The sequence below is a fragment of the Marmota marmota genome, unplaced genomic scaffold (genome assembly GCF_001458135.2).
Source record: "Marmota marmota marmota unplaced genomic scaffold, marMar, whole genome shotgun sequence".
In the NCBI taxonomy this organism is placed as follows: Eukaryota; Metazoa; Chordata; class Mammalia; order Rodentia; family Sciuridae; genus Marmota; species Marmota marmota.
In genome coordinates this window covers 42,441,649-42,463,606 of record NW_026000093.1, presented here as the reverse complement: position 1 = coordinate 42,463,606, position 21,958 = coordinate 42,441,649, and the positions used below count along the sequence as shown (strand labels likewise).

Here is a 21,958-nt window from a genome sequence, read left to right as displayed (position 1 = left end):
GAGTGTAACCCTTAATTCATTAGTATCCATTAGAAAGCATTGCTACAAGCAATAAAAATCAATTCTGGCCAACTTTAAGGAATAAAACCAGTTTATTGGAAGGCTTCTGGGGAGCTTATTCAATGGGAGGAAGAGCTGATCAACAAAGTAAGAGAAAAGTCAGAAACTGCGGCTGTTCTCTCAATTTCAGCAACATGAATTTGCATTCTATATCCTTTGGGCACTCCCATTAGATGATTAGCTCAAAGTGCTTTTTAGGGCAGTAGTAATTTTCTTAATGTTTAAGATGTTATGCTTTACTAATGTAAGTCCAACAACAAGGATCATGTAATTTATTTTGCAGGCTTACATAGTATTGTGCATATGGTATGGATTTGACAAATGGTTAGTAGCTTTTGTCATATGGCAAGACCAATGAAAAGAAAAATGAGCCTGGCTGGTGGAAGAGAGTAGGGTAGGACATTGGGGTAAAGTGACTTCTAGTGGAAAGACTGACCTGAAATCTCAGATTGATGATCCTGACCCACATCTGCCCAAGTTACTGTCTTATCTTCTAGAAGAGAGAAAAGAAGAAGGGAAAGGAGGAGGAGGATGGGGTGGGGTGGGGAGATACCTGAAAATAATGCCTACTTATTATTACTAGTTAGTATTTTTGGCTTACAAACCTCTGTAACTTCAATGAACAGAGCTGTATCAAATGTGAGAGGGGAGAATTCTTTGATACCTTTACTTGACAGCAGGCAGAGGAAAACTTGTTCACCATTTCCACTGAGTCATCCATTGTGTGGTTCAGAGGTCTTCTAAACACACCCCCATGATATAAGGAGGAAAGAACCCCATTAAGAAATTCAACAGAAACGCTTCCAGAAGAATAAAAAGGTTACACCCCAATGGGCCATCCTAGTGGAGGTCAAAGCTTTCCTTCTCTTTGCTCCTCTTAAAGATCTCCATCCCTTTGCCCTGGTATAACTGGGAGCCTTGGTGCATGCTGGTGTCACTCCTCCTGAAGAGAGAAAATCATATTGATCTTTCTGAAAGATCATGAAATCACCCACAGTAATAAAATATGGGCCTCATTCCTGGTAGAATTCTGAAGAGGAACCAAGGATCCTGATGATAACAAATTCCCCACATGATATTTAGACAGCTATCCCAACATTGGTGCCTGGTTTTGGGACACTACTGCCCTGGAGTTAGCTCAGTGCTGTCGCACATTCTGTCCTTTTATGACTTAAACCAAGAACATCAGGGTTCTATGCTCAGAGATGTGGGAGCCCTTTTTTCACAGAAGGGATCAGTAGAGTATCAGACATTTTCTTGAACACAATATTGTGAGCAATTCTTCCTCACTCTTGCTCATATGCCTTCTGTTGTAATAAATAAAACTAGAATATTATTTGACAGTATGATTTCTTGGTGGATTTCAGAATATAGTTGGTATATTTACATCATCAGAATATATTTTCTTACAAAACAAATTTAGATTAATTTTTAACATGTATATTTAAAACTATATTTTTCTTCAAAATAGTTTATTTGTAAAATTAAAATATGTTTTCCAGAAAAACAACATATTTAAGTATTCTCAACTCTCAAATTTTATCTTTCTTTTTTTGATTTTCTGAGGCATGTGCGATCTTGGCAGATATGTTTAGTGACTATTTGTTATGTGCCAGAAACTATTTTTAATTGCTTTACAGGTACTAATTTAATTTAATTCTATTTTTTATTTTTTATTAGAGTTTAATGGTTATACATAGTAGTTGGGTTCATCCTGCCAAACACTTACATGCATGGAAATCAATTTCAGTTCATGATCCCCCCTTTTCCCTCCCCATTTCTCCTTCCTCTACTAAGCTTTCCTTCACTCATCTATTGACTTGTATTTGATTGGTTCTTTATGGAATCTTATTTAATTTCATTCTTACAAACTCCCCATGAGGGATTCACAACATATTCTAGGGAGGTTAAAGGATTTTGCCCGTGTCAGTTCATGGTTATGTTAAGATTTGAACCCTGGTAGTACTGGCATCCAACCCCTATTAGCCAAACTATGTTGCCTTTGTAAGCTTTACTATACCCATGGTAGGGCAGGCCTCTCTTCCTGAAAATACCTCTGTAAAAAGCAGATTCTGCCTCTTCTTTCCACTTTGGATCTACAGCAAGACAAAAAAGAAAGGTAAGATGAAGAAGTGAATAACATGGCATCCACCAAACCAAGAGCCTGCAATAAACTTTCCCTGAATTTAGCACTGAGCTCTTATTAATGCCAAGACCAGAGTCTTCATGATTTTTGTGAGATGTCACCTAATCATCTAACCAATTGGACTTGTAGGTGAAGGATACCCATTAATAGTGACTCCATCTTTTCAAGTCTCCCCAAAGTGTCTGGGACTTTGTTCATGAAAAGATAAGTTGTTCTGGCCTCAGAATGAATGAATATTCATCCTGATTCCAAATTATTTCCATCAGTCTCTTTCCCAGTGCAGAAGTCTTGCTTCCACCTTGGAATTTGCCCCAATGGTCCATCTGTAGATGCAGCATAATATCCCTAAGTGGACATGCATTCAGATCCTCATCCCTCATGCTCAACTTTTGCTCTGATCTGCCAGATATGCATCATGATAAGTGAGACAAGACTCAGAGACCTGGAAGTTCTCAGCTGCCTCCTTCCATGGGATTAAAAAGAAAGGCACAAGAGGAACAGAGAAGTGAACATGATCTGTGTAGCTCAGATCAACCTGGAGACCCATGTAGTGCAGCCTCAGAACACTGTGGTGTCTCAGACACAAAGTTGAAGAGTATATAATAGGGATTTCCAATCTTAATATCCCAATGAACATTAAAAGGGATGCACAGAAACACTTGTAAGAATCTCCTTTCCGCTCCCATATGTTTTTATTCTATATGCAGCTTCTTCAGTCTCCCTCCGGCTCACTCTTCTCCTTGTCTCCATTCCTGATCCTCCCCTAGATGCTACCTCATTACGTCAACCTAGTTTTCTTTCCAAGGAGAAAGAAACCTCCATCTTTAAGGGTCGGCAGGAGGCTTTGGAAATTCAGCTGATAAGTGAAGGCTTTCTTAATCCTTTATGTTTGGGGGCTGAATCTCTGAATGCTGCTATTTCAGTATTATTCTTGTCACATATGTCTAATTGGAACTTTCCTAATTAGCCAATTTGGATCACATTTGAGTTGTGAACACTTATTTTGCCTGGATTACCACAGTAACTACTTGGGCAGGAAGAGAAAGAAAAAAGGGAAGTGATTTTTATAAAGGGTTTCTTTTCTTTTTTCTATTTAGTTTGATCAACTTTATTTACCATTATTTGACATCCATTTCTTTTTAACAGTGACATATACAGTATTATTTTCAACATTCATCCTGTGTATGTATTTATTTATTTTAAAATATTATATTTTCTATTTTTAGTTATACATAACAGTAGAATGTATTTTGGCAGAATATACATACATAAAGTATAATTTATTCTATTTAGTTTCCCACTCTTGTGGTTGAAAATAATGTGGAGTTAGCCTGGTTGTGTATACAGATACAAGGCTAAGAAAGTTATGTCCCATTAATTCTATTGTCTTTTCTATCCCTCTCCCCACTCCCTTCCCTCATTTCCCTTTGTCTAGTCTAGCGGATTTCTATTATTTCCCTCCATGACCTCCCTTATTTTGGGCTACCATTCACAAATCGGAGAGAATATTTGGCCTGTAGATTGTTGGGATTGTTGGGATTGGTTTATTTCACTTAGCATGCTATTCTGTAGTTCCACCCATTTACTGGCAAATGCCATAATTTTCTTCTTCTTTATTACTGAGTAATATTTCATTGTGTATATACACCACAGTTTCTTTGTCCATTCATCCATTGAAGGACATCTAGGTTGTTTCCATAGGTTGGCTATTGTGAGTTGAGCTGCTATAAACATGGATGTGGCTGCACCACTGTAGTAAGTCCTTCGGGTACAGATCAAGGAGTGGGATAACTGGGTCAAACGGTGATTCCATTCCAAGTTTTCTAAGGAATATCCATACTGATTTCAAGATTGGTTGCACCAATTTGCAGTCCCACCAACATAATATGACAGTACCTTTCTCCCTACATCCTCACCAACATTTATTGTTACTTGTATTCTAACTGGAGTGAGATGAAATCTTACAGTAGTTCTGATTTGCATTTCTCTAAATGCTAAAAAATATTTTTAAAAAATGTTCAACAATAATTTGTATTTCTTCTTCTATGAAGTGTCTATTCAGTTCCATTGCCCATTTATCAATTGGGTTATCAGTTATCTATTTTTTTGGTGTTAAGTTTTTTGAGTTCTTTATGAATCCTGGAAATCAATGCCATATCTGAGATACTGGTGGTGGACATTTTCTCCTAATCTGTAGAATTTCCGTACAATTTCTTGTTTGTTTTCTTTTCTGTGAAGAAACTTTTCAGTTTGATTCCATCCCATTTATTGATTATTGATTCTACTTCTTGCACTTTAGGAGTCTTGTTGAGGAATTTGGTTCCCAAGATGACATGTGGGAGAGTGGGTCCTAGTTTTACTTCTAGTGAGTGCAGGGTCTCCGGTCTAATGCCTAGGTCTTTAATCCACTTAGAGTTGAGTTTTGTGCAGGGTGAAATATAAGGGTTTGTAATGATTAATTTGAATTGTCAATTTGATTGGATTAAAAGATGCTATTGATTAAGAAGGTGTGTGGATGAGGGTGTGTCTAGTTGGCATGGGAGATGGCCAAATGAAATGGAGACCCTCCCTAAACATGGACAGCACTGTCCAATAGGATGATGGCTTGGGTGGAATAAAAGTTGGAAGAACAAGCAAATGCAAGCTGAATTCTTCTTGAACAGGTTCTTGATTGTTTCTAATATCCTCTGAAGAAGACTCTCTCTTCTTCACTCTTCCAAAGTGGACTCTGCTAGTGATTCTCCAGAAGCCTTTGGTCTCAGACTAGGGCATCACTGTTGATCCTTCTTGTTCTGGGGCTTCAGCCTCTTGGAATGTGCAGCTATTGGTTCTTCCAGCCCTGCAGCCTGCAGATGGCCATTGTGCAATATCTGAGCACAGGCTTCAGACATTGTGCAGATATCCAGCTTCTGTAATCCGACCTGATAAATCCCCTTTCTATAATTATACTTCCTGTTGATTCTGGTCCTCTAGAGAACCCTGACTAATACAGGGTTCAATTTCATTCTATTATATAAAGATTTCCAGTTTTTTCAGCACCATTTGTTGAAGAGGCTATCTTTTCTCCAATGTATGTTTATGGCACCTTTGTCTAGTATGAGCTAACTGTATTTATGTGGTTGTGTCTCTGTGTCTTCTATTCTGTTTCATTGATCTTCAGGTCTGTTCTGATGCCAATACCATGTTGTTTTTGTTCCTATAGCTCTGTAGTATAATTTAAAGTCTGGTATTATGAGGGTTTCTAATGAAGCAAAGGGTAAGGGAGATCCCAAAATGAGAGGCGCCCCTTGTGGAAATTCATGGAAATTCATTGGTCTTAACACGAAACACTCCCTCCTAGACACCTTGGTCCAATTTGTATTCTTGACCTACACATCCCAACAGAACTCTTTCTCTTCAGGGTTTGAGGGTTTGGACACCCTCTGAAGGCTGAAGTATGCCACTAAGAAGCAAATCATGCATACCTGTATCCCTCAGGTGGGAAGAAAGCCAGGCGAGTCAAACATGAAGAACTATGAGAATAAGAAAGAGACAGTGATTCAGTCTAACACAGTAATCCAAGAAGACTCCACAGATATGATGAATGAGTGATTGAGTGCACGACATTACTCTAGTTTAACCTGAATGCATAATTTTTCTCATTCTGAACGCTTGAAAATGTGTCCACACTATAGGCTGCATTCTATTTGGGGGATGAGATACATCTTGAATTTTTTGTCTAGAAGTTCTCTAGGTTTCTCCTTGCCATTCTTACTCCCACTCTGCCTGGCTTCTATGTAGGAATGCTTGGCTCTCCCTGATATACGGTGCATGTTAGCAGTTCGTGGGGCTTTCTAATGAGCAGGTATGGATCCAACTTATGTCTGCAATCTTCTAAAGGATTTTGAAGCTCTTAAGTGTTCTAAAATCAGAACCAGATATTTTAAAATAGGATAATGAACAAAGGAAACTGAAATATATTCCCTACCTACATTTCTTCCATTTTGGCTTTAAGTGGGGCAATTGTGTTTGGAAAAGAGGAACCAACCAATAAGAAACATGGAATGGTTCTTTTCTTCCATGCTGTGACAAAAATGTTTCTTTGAATGTTATGTGTAGGGGTGGGTGATAGTTAAGGAATTAAACCACTTCCCAAGTTGTTTTTAACCAAATTCTTGCCCCAGGGGTTCAGAAATCTCCCTATCTAATTTTATGTCTTTAGTCAGTGGCTGCTTATAATCAAGAAGATAGCACTTAAAAGGTACAGAGGCTGCTCTTATTATTTGCAGTAGAAGACTTTGCTTTGTAATTACAAGCCAGTCTAGAACCAGTGCACATGCTGCTGAATTTAAGGTCTCATGCAGAGATAGTTGCATATATTTTCATGCAAACTGTTCATATTTATTAACCAAAATTTCTCTGTGCTATGCTATGTCTAAGAAGAAGTACCATTGGCATTTCACCTTTGCAGCTTCTATAGTCTTATTCCTATAATGAAATTATTGGTTATATTCATTCATTAAGAATCTAGAGGCCAGGTGCAATAATACATACCTGTAATCCCGGCGACTGGGGAGGCTGAGGCAGGAGGATTGCAAACAAGTTCTAGGCCAGTCTCAGCAATTTATTGAGGCTGTAAGCAACTTAGTGTGACCCTGTCTCAAAATAAAAAATAAAAAGGGCCAAGGATGTGGCTCAGTGGTAAAGTTCAGTACCACACACACACACAAATCTAGTATATGATCTAGTATCTCAATCCTCATTAAGAATATAGAATGTTTTGGGAACTAGATAAAGAGCCTTGTAAACAATGAATTTAGGACAATTAGTTTGTCAAGGCAAACAAAGAGACTGTTCTGGAATTTAAGTCATTATGATCTGGAAGCCTTGGGAAAGACACATCAGAGGTCAGCAAAGTTTTCCATTAAAAGCAAGATAGAACACATTTTTGGTTTTGAAGGCCATATGGTCTTTGTTACAACTGCTCAACTCTTCTCTGATAATGTGAAATCATACATAGATGACACACATATTCACGAATATGGTTATTTTCCAAGAAAACTTTATTTATGGATATTGAAATTTGAATTTTATATAATTTTCACATGTCACAAAATACTGTTCTATTGTATTTTTTTTTAAATTAACAAATCTAGAACCATATTTAGTTCACAGGGCCTTATAAAAAGAGGCAGTAGAAGAGATTTAACTCAGGGACTGTAGTTTGCTGACCCCTGATATGAACTAACCTCTAAGACCACCTTGCTGCTGTTTGGGAAGCCCCAGATCAAATGGAAGAAAGAGCAACTAGTGTACTTCTTTGCAGCACCCTCACAGAGGCACAGAGCAGGTAAAATGTCAACTTATCCAGAGGAGGACATTTTCTGCCCTCCGTACATCCCCACAGTAACTGAGCTAATGCATAAAATCCTTCACATGAAGAAATGCTTTCAAAGGTCTAAACTGAATCCATTGAACTAGAGGTAGAGCTTTCACACCCAAATAAGACAAAACCCTAATGTATCACTTATTACTCCAGGAGACCTGATAGCCCTGGAAGAGCTTAGCTGTCCATATGAGTTATAAATAGGAGAGCAGCTTCTGTAGCGTGGATTTAAGTGATCACAGGCTTCAGACAGCAACACATCAGCCTTACTGCTGCCACTAGGAAAGAACCTTTATCAAATTTAGAGTCTATCTCTCACTAAAGTCTGAAGATGCAATGAGCTAATTCCAGAGGTAGTGAGTTCCCCCTTCTGAAATTAGGTGAAGAGGGGCTAGAGAGCACTTCATGATAATGGAAGAAGGTGATGTGGAACCTGCAATTTGAACTTATAAACTCAAAGATCACCACATATGTTGACTTTGCAGTTTATGTCATCTTGCCTTGATTGGAGAAACATCCCAAAGAAAAGAGAAATTACAATGCAATATTTCATCATGCACATGATCTTACCATTGAGAACACACAGGCACAAACTCTCAACTTGGCAAACACAATTACCAAAATCTACCGTTTCTTGGGTCCCTGGGATGGGTAGATAGTCTGTTTTTTTTTTTTTTCTTAGTCTCGTGAGCAAAACGCCAGGTATTTTAGCAAAAGAGGATGAAAAAGTGGAGGCGTTTCATTTCATTTTATAACCCAGACTAACATTTTCTCCCCTGTTGATTTCCGATCTTAGAAACCAAATATCTGCTAAGGGGGATGAAGTCCAAACAGGGAAAAATTAAGCTGAGTTTTAGTTAAGTATGTCCCAATGGTAAGCATTTAAATTAGAGCTCAAGAAAAAAAAAAGGTCTTATAAACTAAGTGGCGAAGCCTTCCCTGCCCTGGATTCTTTGGGTCCAAACCTAAGAGAAAGGGCAGGTCCCCACGGCAGCTCCCTCTTGCACTGGCTGGATGAACTGCTGTGTCAGCAGCTCCATGCATCATTAGCTGACCTGGAAAAGCTCCAGCTGCCTTCCTCTTACACTCTCTCTGTACCTCTCACTTTAAAAAAGCTTTCGTCAACATCATCCCAAACATCTTTTGTTTTCCCAGCTGGAGATGACTTTCTTTCTGTTTGCATCCCATCTCTAGCTAACTAGGTTCTTTGGCCCTTAAGTTCTGCAGTCATGAATCAAAGGGAATCATCACCTGTAAACTCTAAAGTGAATCTGAGCACTGTGGGATTTCACATCCCATCTATCTTCTTGGAGTCGCCATATTGGGTTACCTTTTCCTATCTACTGTTGGTGGTCATTAACTTCCCCTCTTTCCATCCTCCATATTGGAGACAAAATATGAAGATCTTCCTTGCAATATTTTCTTCTGAGACTTAGCTTCAATACAACATAATCCTTTTTTTGTTGTTTTTTTTGTTTTTGTTTTTTTTTTTTTTTGCTTTGTGGGTTTCCCAGTCTCTCTTTCAGGATGGTGTGGGATATATGTCAGGCTTATAGTTGGAGTTATTTACTACATAAAATGATCTCCTGTTCTGGTCTTCCCCCAAATTTCTCTGCAAGTATTTTTACAATAAACACAGGAAAGAGAATGGGAGCTTTTGCTTTTTTAAAAGACTGATACCCATTCTTTGTCCATGAAGCTTCACAAAGAATTTTAGGCTTTTATTGTCGTTAAGATTTTCATTCTCATTTTACAAAACTGTATTAAACTTTTCTTTTGGTACTAGGGGTTGGGCCTGGGGGCACTTTACCATTGAGCTATATCCACTGGCTTTTGAATTTTTTTTAAAATACAGAATCTCATTAAGTTGCTGAAGACCTCACTAAGTTGTTGAGTCTGGCCTTGAACTTGGGATCCTCCTGCCTCAGCCTCCCAAGTCACTGGGATTATGGATTGAACTTTTGAAAGTCATTAGTTCATCTTCCTGCTCAGGCTCCCGTCTCCAGAGAAGAGACTTATTCTCTGATTTTTTTTCTTTTTTTATACTGGAGATTGAACCCAGGGGTGCTCTGCCACTGAGCATTCCCAGCCCTTTATTTATTTAAAATATTTCTCTAAAATTTTGAGAGAGGACCTGGCATCAAATTTGTGATCCTTCTGCTTCAGCCTCCAGAGTAGCTGGGATTATAGGTGTGTGCCAACATACATGGCCCTCTGTGCTTTGATTTTAAACACTGTAAAAATAGCAAATATCCACTGTTTTACTCAAGAGCTGTGGCATTTCTGGAATGCTTTCTTCTCATTTTTTTCTAGTGCCCTCTCCTTGTTATTTTGGATTATGGTAGAAATGGGGAGCAGACTACCATCATTTTCCAGGAGTCACGACTAGAAGTGATGAAGATAATTTCTAGGTGAGCTGAGGCCAAGCTGGGGAGTTGGGACAGTCAGTCAGGCTTTATTACCATGGCCTCTGCTTTGCCTGCCACTTGTTGCATTTTTAGACTTGAAAAATCACGCTCAGCTCACAAGATGGGAAAACTCTAGGAAGTGACACAGTCGAAGCCAGATACATGCAAAATGGTTAGTGCACAATTTCTTGCTTATTAAGAGATTTTATTTGTCCAAACAAGAGGATCTTATCTCTCCAATAAGACTGACCATTCTTCCTCATCCATGGAAAACTTTCTGGATTTTCATTCTCAAAGCATCACCTGGTTAGTTTCAAAAGATAACCTTATTGTGTCAAGCTAAAAGTAGTGGTTCTAATTAGGGGAGAGACCTCCATTATCCTCTCCAATAATTTCCGAGTGTCAGGAAGAGGAAGGGGAAAGGAAAGAAAGCAAAAGGAAATTGATACCATCTTGCCCTTGGTAGGTGGGTCTTTTGTGCCAGAGAACTTTGGCAAACACTGAGTGTCAGTACCTCGAACCTTCAACTGCCCAAGCCTCATGGACAGGCAGCTTTTACACAGATTAAAAAACTAAAACCTGTTGAGGCGACATTATTAGACAATATGTCAGATTGCTAGATATCTCAGAAGTGGACAAAACTCAACTCTCCTTTCTAGTAACAGTGGCTAACACACAGCTAGCATTCACAGGTGTAGCTGAACTCTTTGTTAAAACTTCTATACAGTTAGTAAATAGCTGTTTCCTTCAGTCTCAGGCTACCTCTGCTGCCCTCCTTCTTCCAGTGTCTTCCCTGAGATTAACCCTACCAGTAAGCCTCCCCAGTTATCCTTAACTGAAGTTAGCCCTAGACACAGCAGGAAAACACTCACACATCCTGCTTGAGCTCAGAAGCTGATATTCTACTGCTTTATCAGTGCCTGTAGCATCTCAGCTAAACATTTTAGACATCACTTCCACTTCTAATTGTAAAGCTTTGCCTCACCTGCTACACTACCAAGTGACCACAGCCTCCAATGACTGCTACCAGGTGAATTTGAGAACATTGGAATCTTGGAGTCCTTGATCTTTTTGATATTCATTTGTTTTGAATGCTTGAATTGCCTTTATAAGTCCTTGGTCTTTGTTTAGGAATCAGTATGTGTTATGGACTGAATTGCATCACCTCAAAATTTATATGTTGATATCCCAGAATGGAACTGCTTTTGGAGACAGGGTCTTTAATGAGGGAATAAAAATAAAATAAGCTCCATAGGGGGGCCCTGGGATGGGGCAGATCTGGGATGTTCTCCATGTGCTCAGACATAGAGCTTTTGAGAAGCAATTGGATCATGAGGGCTCTTATCTCATCAGTGGATTAATCCACTGATGACTGATGGACTACTGGGAAATGGGAGCTAGAAATGGGGCCTACTTAGAGGAAATAGGTCACTGGGAGTGTGCTCCGGAAGGTTTATCTTTCTCTGACCCTTCCTTCCTCCTTCTCCTTCTCCTCCTTTTTCTTTGTCTTTCCCATCCCTTTCCTGGTTACCATGAGCTTTCCCATGCCCTTCCACCCTGATATTTCTGCTGTGGAACCCAGCTGACCAAGGACTGAATCCTCTGAAATTGTTGGCCAAAATATCTTTCCTCCTCTAAGCTGTTCTGGTCAGCTATTTTGCCACAGCAATGAAAATCTAACTAACACAGGCCCTAATCCAGTATGGCTGATATTCTTAGGAGAAAAGGAGATTGGGATACCAACAGGTACTGAGAAGAACACGTGAAGGTTGAAGATGGTCACCTACAATTCAAGGAGAGAGATCTTAGAACAAAACAACCCTACTGAAATCTTGATTTTAGACTTCTATGCTCTAGAATTGTTAGAAAATAAATTTCTGTTGTTGAAGTCACCCAGTTTGTGGTACTTTGTTGGGCCAATCTTAAAAATGAATACAGTACCTTTTCCTGACCTTGCCATTATTTTATGCCTTTAAAAGATAAATTTTCTTTGCAGCATTCAGTCTCTGCTAAAAAATATTTGCTTAGGGTGCCCACACATCCTATACTGAGATGACAGTTCTAGTTTATGTCTGCTGGCCTGGCATGATGGTTATAGTACTTCCCTTATCTCTCAAAAGTATTTCAGTTTGGAAAAAAATTACATGTTTACTCAATTCATTTAACTCTTGGCTCCTATATTTATAATTTCCTCCCCCATTCTCAATCTCTTCTTTGTTATTTACTTGCCACTTCTTTCTTCAAACCCTGATATTGGCTACATTTCCTGGGCACCCCCAGTTTGGTTAAGTATCAGTTTGGTTCATGACATGGTTCACCACATAATGGTATTATGCAGTAAATGTGCACTGTGAGCAGGGAATTGAACAGGTTTCTGTTACCCTGAGTTGTATGAGTTACCCTGAATTACATGGAATGAAGACTTTACTCCTCTCCTTGAGAAATAGTCACACTGTATGAAACACACATAAATCACAGTCATCCTATGTCATCTTATTTCTGTCCTATGCAAACCATTATTTTATGCTCAAGTAATTTTTTGGAAAATGTTCTTAAATGCTGTTTAATCTCCCCATCCAGATTCACTACAGTGAATTTATGACAGGCTTCAGAATACAATTAATGTACACTTCTATCCCATCCCATCTTGTCACTGGCCATGGCAATATAATGCTTTTGGCAAGATGACAGGCAAAGGAGAGAGGAGAAGCTTTGTTCTTAAGGAACATGTCAGCAATAAGTGAATTGGCAGTGGTTCAAATGGCACTAGGAAGCTAGTTTATGGTCCTACAAATGTGGCCTTACCCCAACATGTCTACTGAATCATTGCAGTAAAATGCCTTGTCTTCCTTGTCTCCTATGTTAAATTAAAATGATAATAATTACATTCACGGATAAAGAAGGCATGAACCTAACAGGTCAAAACAACATCACGTGTGATGCTTGAAAGTTGTGACTGAATCAAGAATGACCAGCAGACAATAAGCTGTAAAATTCCTCCTTCCTTTTTGCCATGTCAGTTTTTTTCTGTGCTATTGAACAGCTGCATGAGGCACAGGTTGGCAGGCAAGACTTAGGAGGCTCTATTCCAAATCAAGTTCAAGATTTCTCAATGGCAACATTCCTCTGGCCAGATAGCAATCTTACCCCAAAGTCCATTTGGCTAGTGAGGATATGACCCAGGGCTGCATCTTCTTTTAAGTAACTTACATGAATTTGGATACATGAATTCACCTTCTTGTTTCTCAGTCCCACTGTTTGTCGGGTGGAGATAGTTGCAACCAATGGGCCATTAATAAGGATATATAGTTCAAGACCCACTGAGATCTGCTACATACATCCATATGGGCTGGGGGCTCTGGACCACCCTGAAGATATGTGTTAATGATTCTCTTATCCAGTTTCCTACTGATATTATTTTCTTCATCTGTCCACAAGTAGATTTGGAAAGCCATCATGGTGATATAAGTATTGGTGCTGCTAGAACCAAGAGGTAGTTTATGTAATTAAGATGAGGGAAGTGAACAAAATACAGGATGTTTTCAAGTTCTTCATGCCCCGTATTTTGTTATGGCACATTCTGGCAAGACTGCTTTTTTTTGTAACATCTTTATTAGAGAATTGATACAAAGCTACTTCTCAGTAATCCAAATGCATTTGAAAGGAGTTATGGTGGTTAAACACTACTGCTGTCAATCATTTGATTAACTCTTCTCCTTGTTTTAGAAATGAACTGGTACTGTGATTGACAGTGATAATAACTCCAATCTGCTCATTTAAACATTGTAACTTGTCCCCTTTCTCTGAACCAGATGCAACCTTGATTCTCAATGACTGCCCCAGAACTGGGTTATTTCAGTTCTACTTCTAGCTGTGGGTTTAGAGCCCTCTCCTTAGGGCAGCATTTGACCCTAGAGACCTTGGGAAAATGGAAAAGACTTTGGGACACTGGAATTTAGCCTTTTTTACCAAACCAAGGAGGTATAAACTGCCTTGACTCCTAAGGATGGATGATCTTTGAGAAAGGTGTGGCGATTGTTCAAAAAGATTGTTAAGAGGGAGAGTCAGACTATTGGTACCCAATGCTTTTCAGGTCACAGTCTTCCAGTAAAAACTGATTTTTCAAAACTGGGAAGAAGATATAAAGCACTATATCTTAATTTCCCAAAGAGCGATGAACAGGATTGCTCTAAGAATCATGGTAATGTCTCTAGGATTCTGGATTCTTGGAATACAACTATTGTCTAATACCTGCTTCTGCAAGCCTGTAGCATGACTTCATTTTTTTATGTGGAATTTTCTAGAAACAGAAAATTAAAGTGGAAGCTGAAACTCACCTGAAGTTAGAGGCTTCAAAAATTTGAATAGCTATAGTAATTGGTATCCCTGAGTATGAGTCATGGTTTTCTGGAGAGACAGAACCAGTAGAATATATGCATGTACGGACAAGGATTACTGTATTATAAAGAATTGGCATATGTAATTATGGAGACTGGCAAGTCCAGTGTGGGCTAACAGCTGATGGTACAGATGAAATCTAAAGTAGGCTGCTGGTGAATTTCCTCTTGCTCAGGAGGAGGGTCTTTTTGTTCTACACAAGTCTTCACCTGATTGAATGGAGCCTATCTATGTTATGAGCAGTAGGGAAAGGGGGTGATCTGCTTTCTCGAAGTTGACCAATTTAAATGTTAACTTTATGCCCACACACCCTCTAAGTTGAACAGATAAAATGAACTAACATACTCTTCATAGTTCCAAACAAAAAGAGAACTTCCAGAGAGAAGTTAGCATCAGCTCAAAATGGCTCTGGTAGCTGGTTGACTTTGATAGGTATCCAGAGTGGAAGGGAGATGAAGGCTTGGAGACAGGATGAATGTGTGCAAGTACATACATGCTCAGTGCCTCTATGGTGTGCTTGGTGGACATCCTTAGCTTCAACCTTGGAAACAGATCTCAGAACCAATTATTGAGGCCAAGGCCAAATATCTCAGTTTGCTCTTAGAAAGAGAATGAGTCTGCATTCAGCTGCTGCTTTGTTCTTGGATTCCTAAGGAGTTGGTGAGGACAACAGGCAGAGATCACTGTTTAAGGCTGTCTGGGTGAATTCTTGATGACGGTCACCTCAGGTCACCTTTGCAGTAGCCCAGAGGAAATATTCAATTTAAGCAAATGTATCAGACATGGGTTTCCCTTTATCAATCCATGCTGACTGACCTTTAATGAATTAGAGAGAAATCCATTCCACATTGCCTGGATAAAGATGTAAGGCTGATGCATAAATCTTGACTTTAAGAAAAGGTAAATTCAAACCAGAGTTAGGAACTTGTGCCTTTTGAGGCCATAGCAAGGGTATTAATAACTCACAGTTACGTAATTATTTGAGCCTATTTATACCTCAGGAACCCTAAATGCCACTCATCTCACTCTCTTCATACCTACTCAGACTCAAGTTTGGGCTATTGGTGAGACCCCTGCCTTTCACCGCAGTCCTGCCCAAACTTCTTCACTGTGTTCCTTTGTTGGACAAGAGCCTTTGGATTCCTTTGCTCTTTTGTTTATTTGTGTTCATTTGGTGGAAGAATAACTCATTCATCTCTTGCTGAGCCAGGCTGATTAAAAAAAGAAATTCAGAACTTGTTTTCAGTCTGTTCCTTTTAAAACCATCCCCTTCATCCCAGTTTTGCTCTCAAGAGATATGACCATTGTGGAAATTAAATTATAATTAGGGTTAAGGACTTTGAAATAATGACCCCGCGACTGACCCCTGTGTCTATACTCTTAAGCGTCTCCTGTCAGTGCACCCAGCATTGGGTTCTGGGCCATTTTAAACCTGTTTCCAGAATCGCCACCTGACACTTAGCAGTCACACAATGCCTTGACTTAGTAAATGCATCTGTTATATGGTACAGCACTAAATGCTTTCCTGAAATCCAGATAAATTATGTCTGCTGATTTGGTAATGTGGCCCAAGAATTCAATTTAGGTGAATTTATCAGACATGGCCTTTCCTTTATCAATCCATGCTGACCGACCTTTAATAAATTAGAGATAAATCCATTCCGTATTGGTGGATGCACAATCTGAGTGGAAGAGTAATCGGCACCGGATCTACAAACATGCCCCTGCCTAATTTCCTGCCCTTAATGTGCTCCAGTCTGTGACAGGGCACATGGAGGCTCATTTCGAATTACTTTAGACTCCTGAAGAGCCAAGTGGGATGTGAGTTGGAGGAAACCCAAGGTTCTTTATGCCTGTGAAGTGCAGGGAGGGGGAGCCCGGTTTAGTGCTCTGGGTGGGCTTCTGAGGCTTGGTCCCTGGGAAAAGTGGCTATGTAGCTTTTAGGCCAGTTCTTTCCCATCTCTGCTTCTCAATTTCCTCAGCTGTAAACTGAGGTTGCTGGGAGAAATGATCTCTCAGGCCCTTCTCAGTTCTCGTAGCTTTCAGCTACAGGGAAACAAAACAGGTAACAATTACTTGCTCTCCAAGATCAAATGAGACGGGCACCAAGACTGGCCTCGTGCTCGACTGGGATCCTGAATGGGGTCAAACCAACCAGGCCACAATTAAATGCATCTAGTTTTGAACATTGGGGGGGTTGCATATGCAAGCAACATTAGTGTTCCTTTTATCTCATAAATCTTTTTAGAAGAAATGATATTTGAAAAAGGTATAGAGCTATTCTCTGTAATCATTATTGAATTTCAATGTACTTAACATATTGACACCTGCCAGTTATAGAGAAAAATCTAAGCCAACTAGTACCTACATTCGGCAAGATATTCAACAAAATAACCAATCCCGTGGTGGTAGAATTTTACAAGAGTAAATTCCAGTTTACAATAGTAAATTCCATTCCCCTTCCTTCCCCTGCAAACTCTGAGATTTACAATTCCCATAAAGGATCAGAAAAGGCCTACAATAAAAGAACCTGTCTAATTTTCTATAACCCAGTAGTGTTTTGCAAACTTATTTGATATTGGGACCTATTTTGTCCCTGTATTTTTTTATGCAATGCCTATTAAAATCACTCAGAATTTAATATTTCAAAGAGTGCAGTTTTGAAAAGTGATGTTCTAACCTTTCTGGGGATTCTCCTGTCTGCTTGTGGTGTCACGGTTGTTAAGAGAGTTTTGTTCTTTCTTTGGAGAAGTGTCCACCTCTAAAGTGATCTGCAAATTGTGTTCATCCTTGGTTCTTTTGAAAAGATGTTTTCCAATTCGGCTCCACATTTCTATCTTGATGACATCTACAAAAGCTTGCCAAGAGGGAAAGTCTTTGCTTAAGCTCCTTTTTCTTTGCCCCTGGAAGCTTTTAACATTTAAAGATATCCATTAGGCATATAAATAAATGGCTAGGTGAAACATTTGTTTATTTAAAAGCCACAGGCTCTTTAATAAAAAAGTTTCCCATAGCCCCAACTTCTTTGGAGAAGAAGGGGTTGGCAGACACATCTGTGTTTGAACTGATGACATGTAGAAGAACCCTGGATATGTTGTGTTTTGAACTAGGTGAGCAGAAGAAAGGCCGGCTGTGCCCTGGGGATGCCAAACTGGAGGGTGCTGCAGCGAGGGGGAAACCCAACACGGGTACTGTGCTGAGAAGGTGAGAGTGACTCTCTTAAGCTGGCCCTGGCACTCGAAATAATTGCTAACAGACCTCCTTTCCCCTCTGTTCTTTTCACCCACTCTCCCAGTCCCTAGCATGCTCACAGAACACTTTATTTCTGCGTTATTAAAAATTACATCTTTCTTATATTGATTCTTGACAGTTGCCAGCTGACCTCTAATTGTTTCCAGGTCCGAGGTTTCAAATTTACTGATTTCCTTTTTGATATTTTAATCATTCTCTGTCCCCTGCTTGTTCCCTCTCCTGCTGATTTGCCTTGTCTTCAGAATTTCTCAAACCTGAACTCCGTATTTTATTTTCTTGCTAAATATCTCTTGACATTCTGAAAGGCACTGGCAACCAGGTGGAGAGTCATTGCAGTCTCTACATTCCTGTCACTTGGATTGAACAATTTCTACTGACAGCAGAACAACAGGATCAGGATGAGAGTCTCCTCTTGGCTCTTCCTCTGGCTCAGGAGATGCATGGGAAGTATCAGGAATTTAGTCCCAATCAGGTCTTGGGATAAAGTGATGAATTATGGAAAGGCAGGAATACAATGAATTCATTTTGAGCCCCTTGAGAAGGAAGGAATTGGAATTGATGTGTGGCAAAGCGATTCCAATTCAGTGAAAGGGTGAGATTTGAGATGACAGTAAGCTCCAAGAGGTCAGAGAATGTGTGTATTTGCTAAGTGTCATGTCCTTAGCGCCTGGAACAGCTTGTGGCACTGAATAAATATTTGGTGAGTTAAACATGGATTTTATTCTTCCTGTTCATGATTCTGAACAGTAATCAGAGAGTCTGGGACGAATTTCATAATATCTAGCAGGAAACTCCCATGCTTCTGTGGAGTGACTTTCTCTACTCTTGACACCATTTAGCAGTTTCCCTTCATGGCTCATTTTTATTCTAAAAATGATATGACACCTCTCTTTAAGAAGGATACACAGATAAACATATATCTGAATGTATGGATCCAAAGAATGTTTGAGAATGGAGGGCACTTTAGAATCCACTGGGGTCAACACTTTACTTTTTCGATGGCACAGTAGAGCTCTTGAAAGTGAAGTGATTTCCCCAAAGGAGTCCTGGGCAGCATAGAGTGCTTGGTGGACACGTTACTGACAGAACCAGCACGCACTGAGAGTTCTGTTGTGAGTTCCCTGTCACCTTTGTTCTGCTGCACACACAGGGAGAGCGGTCTATTCTAGTTGTGAAAAAAAAATAGCCCTATAGCCATAGAGATGCAGATATTGGTATCTGAAAATTATCCGGAGCGGAGTAAAAGATTTGAGGAACCCCGACGGCACCGGCTACAGGTTGCTTGGCTTGGACACAATAAACAAGTCTTCTTCAGAACATGACAAAGAGGATGACAGATGTATGAGGGTACATGTAGCCCTGTTTCTCTGGCCTCAGTGGAATTTATAAGGAATGTATTGCCTCGCAAATGTTGAAGTCAGGGCTTGAGAGTTCTGGGAGGTTGTCAAGGGGCCCTGTGATATTGGTACTGATGAGGTTCTCTTGTCTCTCTCTCAGATGATTCACAGGCCTTGGCATCAGTGTTAGCATAGGCAAGGGGGGTTCAGGGCAGAACATGAAAGAAATCTTCATGAGATCATGTCTGATACTCCTGGGGAGTCCCAGATTTACTTGAGTAAGGTTTTGAAGTGGGTCTTAACATTCCATCAATAGGAGTACAGCTGGTGAAGTTAGAGTTGCTGTGATTTATGTGACTTCATCAACACATACAGGCTAGTGGACCCAGGAAAACTCCAGATGGGAGAGAAGTGGATTGGACAGTGATACAGGAGTCCTATATTCTCCATATCTTCACTTCTTTTAAAAAAATAATTAATTAATCAATTAATTTTCATTAGGTATATATTTCATTAGGTATACTAGCTTACTGTCATCTCTAAACTCACCATTTCACTGAATTGGAATCGCTTTGCCACACATCATTTTCATTCATTGTACACGAAGGGAGCACAACTTTTCATTTCTCTGGTTGTACATGATGTAGCATCATCACACCATATGTGCAGTCATATCTATATACCTAGGGTAATGATGTCCTTCTCATTCCACCATCTTTCCTGCCACCATTGCCCCTACCTTTGACTAGTCAAATTTTCTCCATTCTTCCCATGTCTCTCTCTCCATTATGGATCAGCCTCCACTTATCAGAGAGAACATATGGCTTTTGGTGTTTGGGGATTGGCTTATTTCACTTAGCATGATATTCTCCAACTCCATCCATTAACCTGCAAATGCCATGATTTTGCTCTCTTTTAATGCTGAGTAATATTCCATTGTGTATATATGCCACATTTTCTTTATCCATTCATCTATTGAAGGGCATCTTGGTTGGTTCCACAGTTTAGCTATTTGAATTGAGCTGCTATAAACATTGATATGACTGTGTCACTATAGTATGCTGTTTTTAAGTCCTTTGTTTATAGAGCGAGGAGTGGAATAGCTGGAGCAAATGGTGGATCCATTCCAAGTTTTCTAAAGAATCTCCATACTGATTTCCAAAGTGGTTGCACCAATTTGCAGTCCCACCATCAATGTATAAGTGTACCTTTTCCCCCACATCCTCTCCAACACTGATTATTACTTGTATTCTTGATAATTGCCATTTTGGCTGGAGTGAGATGAAACCTTATAGTAGTTTTTATTTGCATTCCTCTAATTACTAGAGACGCTGAACATTTTCTTATGTATTTGTTGATCGATTGTTTTTTTTCTTCTGAGAAGTGTGTGTTCAGTTTCTTAGCACATTTATTGATTGGGTTATTTATTTTTTTGGTGTTAAGTTTTTTGAGTTCTTTATATATCCTGTTTTTTGTGCTCTATCTGATGTGCATGTAGTGAAGATGTTCTCCCACTCTGTGGGCTCTTTCTTCACATTATTGATTGTTTCCTTTGCTAAGAAGCAGATTTTTAGTTTGAATCCATCCCATTGATTAATTCTTAATTTTATTTTTTTTGTTCTTTAAGAGTCTGATTAAGGAAGTCAGGACCTAATCCAACATGATGAAGATTTAGGCCTACTTTCTTCTATTAGATGCAGGGTCTCTGGACTAATTCCTAAGTCTTTGATCCACTTTGAGTTGAGTTTTGTGCCGGGTGAGAAATCTATGTTTCCACTTCTCACTGCTATCCAAGACCATGATCAGGACCAAGACTTGAAGAAGAGTAACAGTTTGACTCTCTGGTCTCTGACTCTTCGCACGCACGTACTTTTATTAGCATTCTGTATCCATGCCCTTTGCCATGTGACTTCCCTTATTCTCCCTAAATGAGGAATGTATTTCTTGGGCCCTTGACTTTGAGTTTGGCCATGTGAACTGTTTTGGCCAATGTGGAATTACAGCAAGTGATGTGAGGGCTTGGATTATGTAGTTGGTTTGTCCTTTTGCACTTCTTCCATTTGCCATAAGACAGGCTCCAGGTAGGTGTTGATCCCAGAAGGGCAAAGGGCATGTTGGGCACATCTTGACTCAACCCAGATGTCAGAGCCAACCCAGTATTCTGCCCCCTGAGGCACAGCCATTCAGCTGCAACCAGGTGAAAGTGGTCAGACTTCAGTTGATCTGCCCACCCCTGAGGCACTGAGGTTTTGGAGGTTGTTTTCTTTGCAGCATAAACTGATACTGCAGCAGAAACGTGTGTGACCATGTTCTGGAAAATGCATGGAAAAAGGAGACTTCTGAACCACAGGACTGTACCAGGGAACCAAATTTAACACCCAGAGCCTTTGACCACCTGATTAGCAGAGGCTTTGTGAGGAATCAAAATCTGGATAGAAGCTCAAAAGAACCAGCAATGTGCATACAAGTGGGCCAGAAATTTGAGAGAAAGGCAATGGGGCTTTGCAACACTTAAAGTAATCAAAATAAACAGTTGTGAGACCAGGAAAAGGCAACCCCCAGCCCAGGGGTCTGCCGCCTGGCCGCCTCAGCTTTGGTACATTTAATCTATCGCATTAACACAGCTTTTAGAGTTACAGACCCTCCAAAGGATTTGGACTCCACTTCTATTGCAGTTGCCAGGGCCTAAAACTGTCAATTAGAAAACCATTTACCCAAGTCCACCCCTCCACTGGCTGTCAGGTGAAAGTTATTACTCCAATCTTCATTTTGGCCCTTTCTTTACATACAGATCCAAACTCTCCAAATCTGTTTCACCATCCAAATCACATTCCCACAGCATGTTGCAGGGAAGGAGGACACAGTATGAAATAGTGTGCAGCTATGCAAACGTTAGTGGCTTTGTCTCAAGAGTAGGTATGACGCAGTGGTTTGATTTGGCATGGAGGTGGGCAAACTTTTTCCATGACTGTTTTTCTTGACCCCCCCCCCC

At 39.9% G+C, this 21,958-nt stretch overlaps 1 long non-coding RNA gene across 1 annotated transcript in view; it reads left to right on the top strand.

Annotated features, from left to right (window-relative positions):
• The first annotated feature begins 17,330 nt into the window (after positions 1-17,330).
• Positions 17,331-21,958, top strand: part of LOC107142518 — a 38,096-nt gene continuing 33,468 nt past the window's right edge. The window contains exon 1 of the long non-coding RNA XR_001503570.2: positions 17,331-17,581. This is a non-coding gene — a long non-coding RNA (uncharacterized LOC107142518). The remainder of the gene's footprint in view (positions 17,582-21,958) is intronic.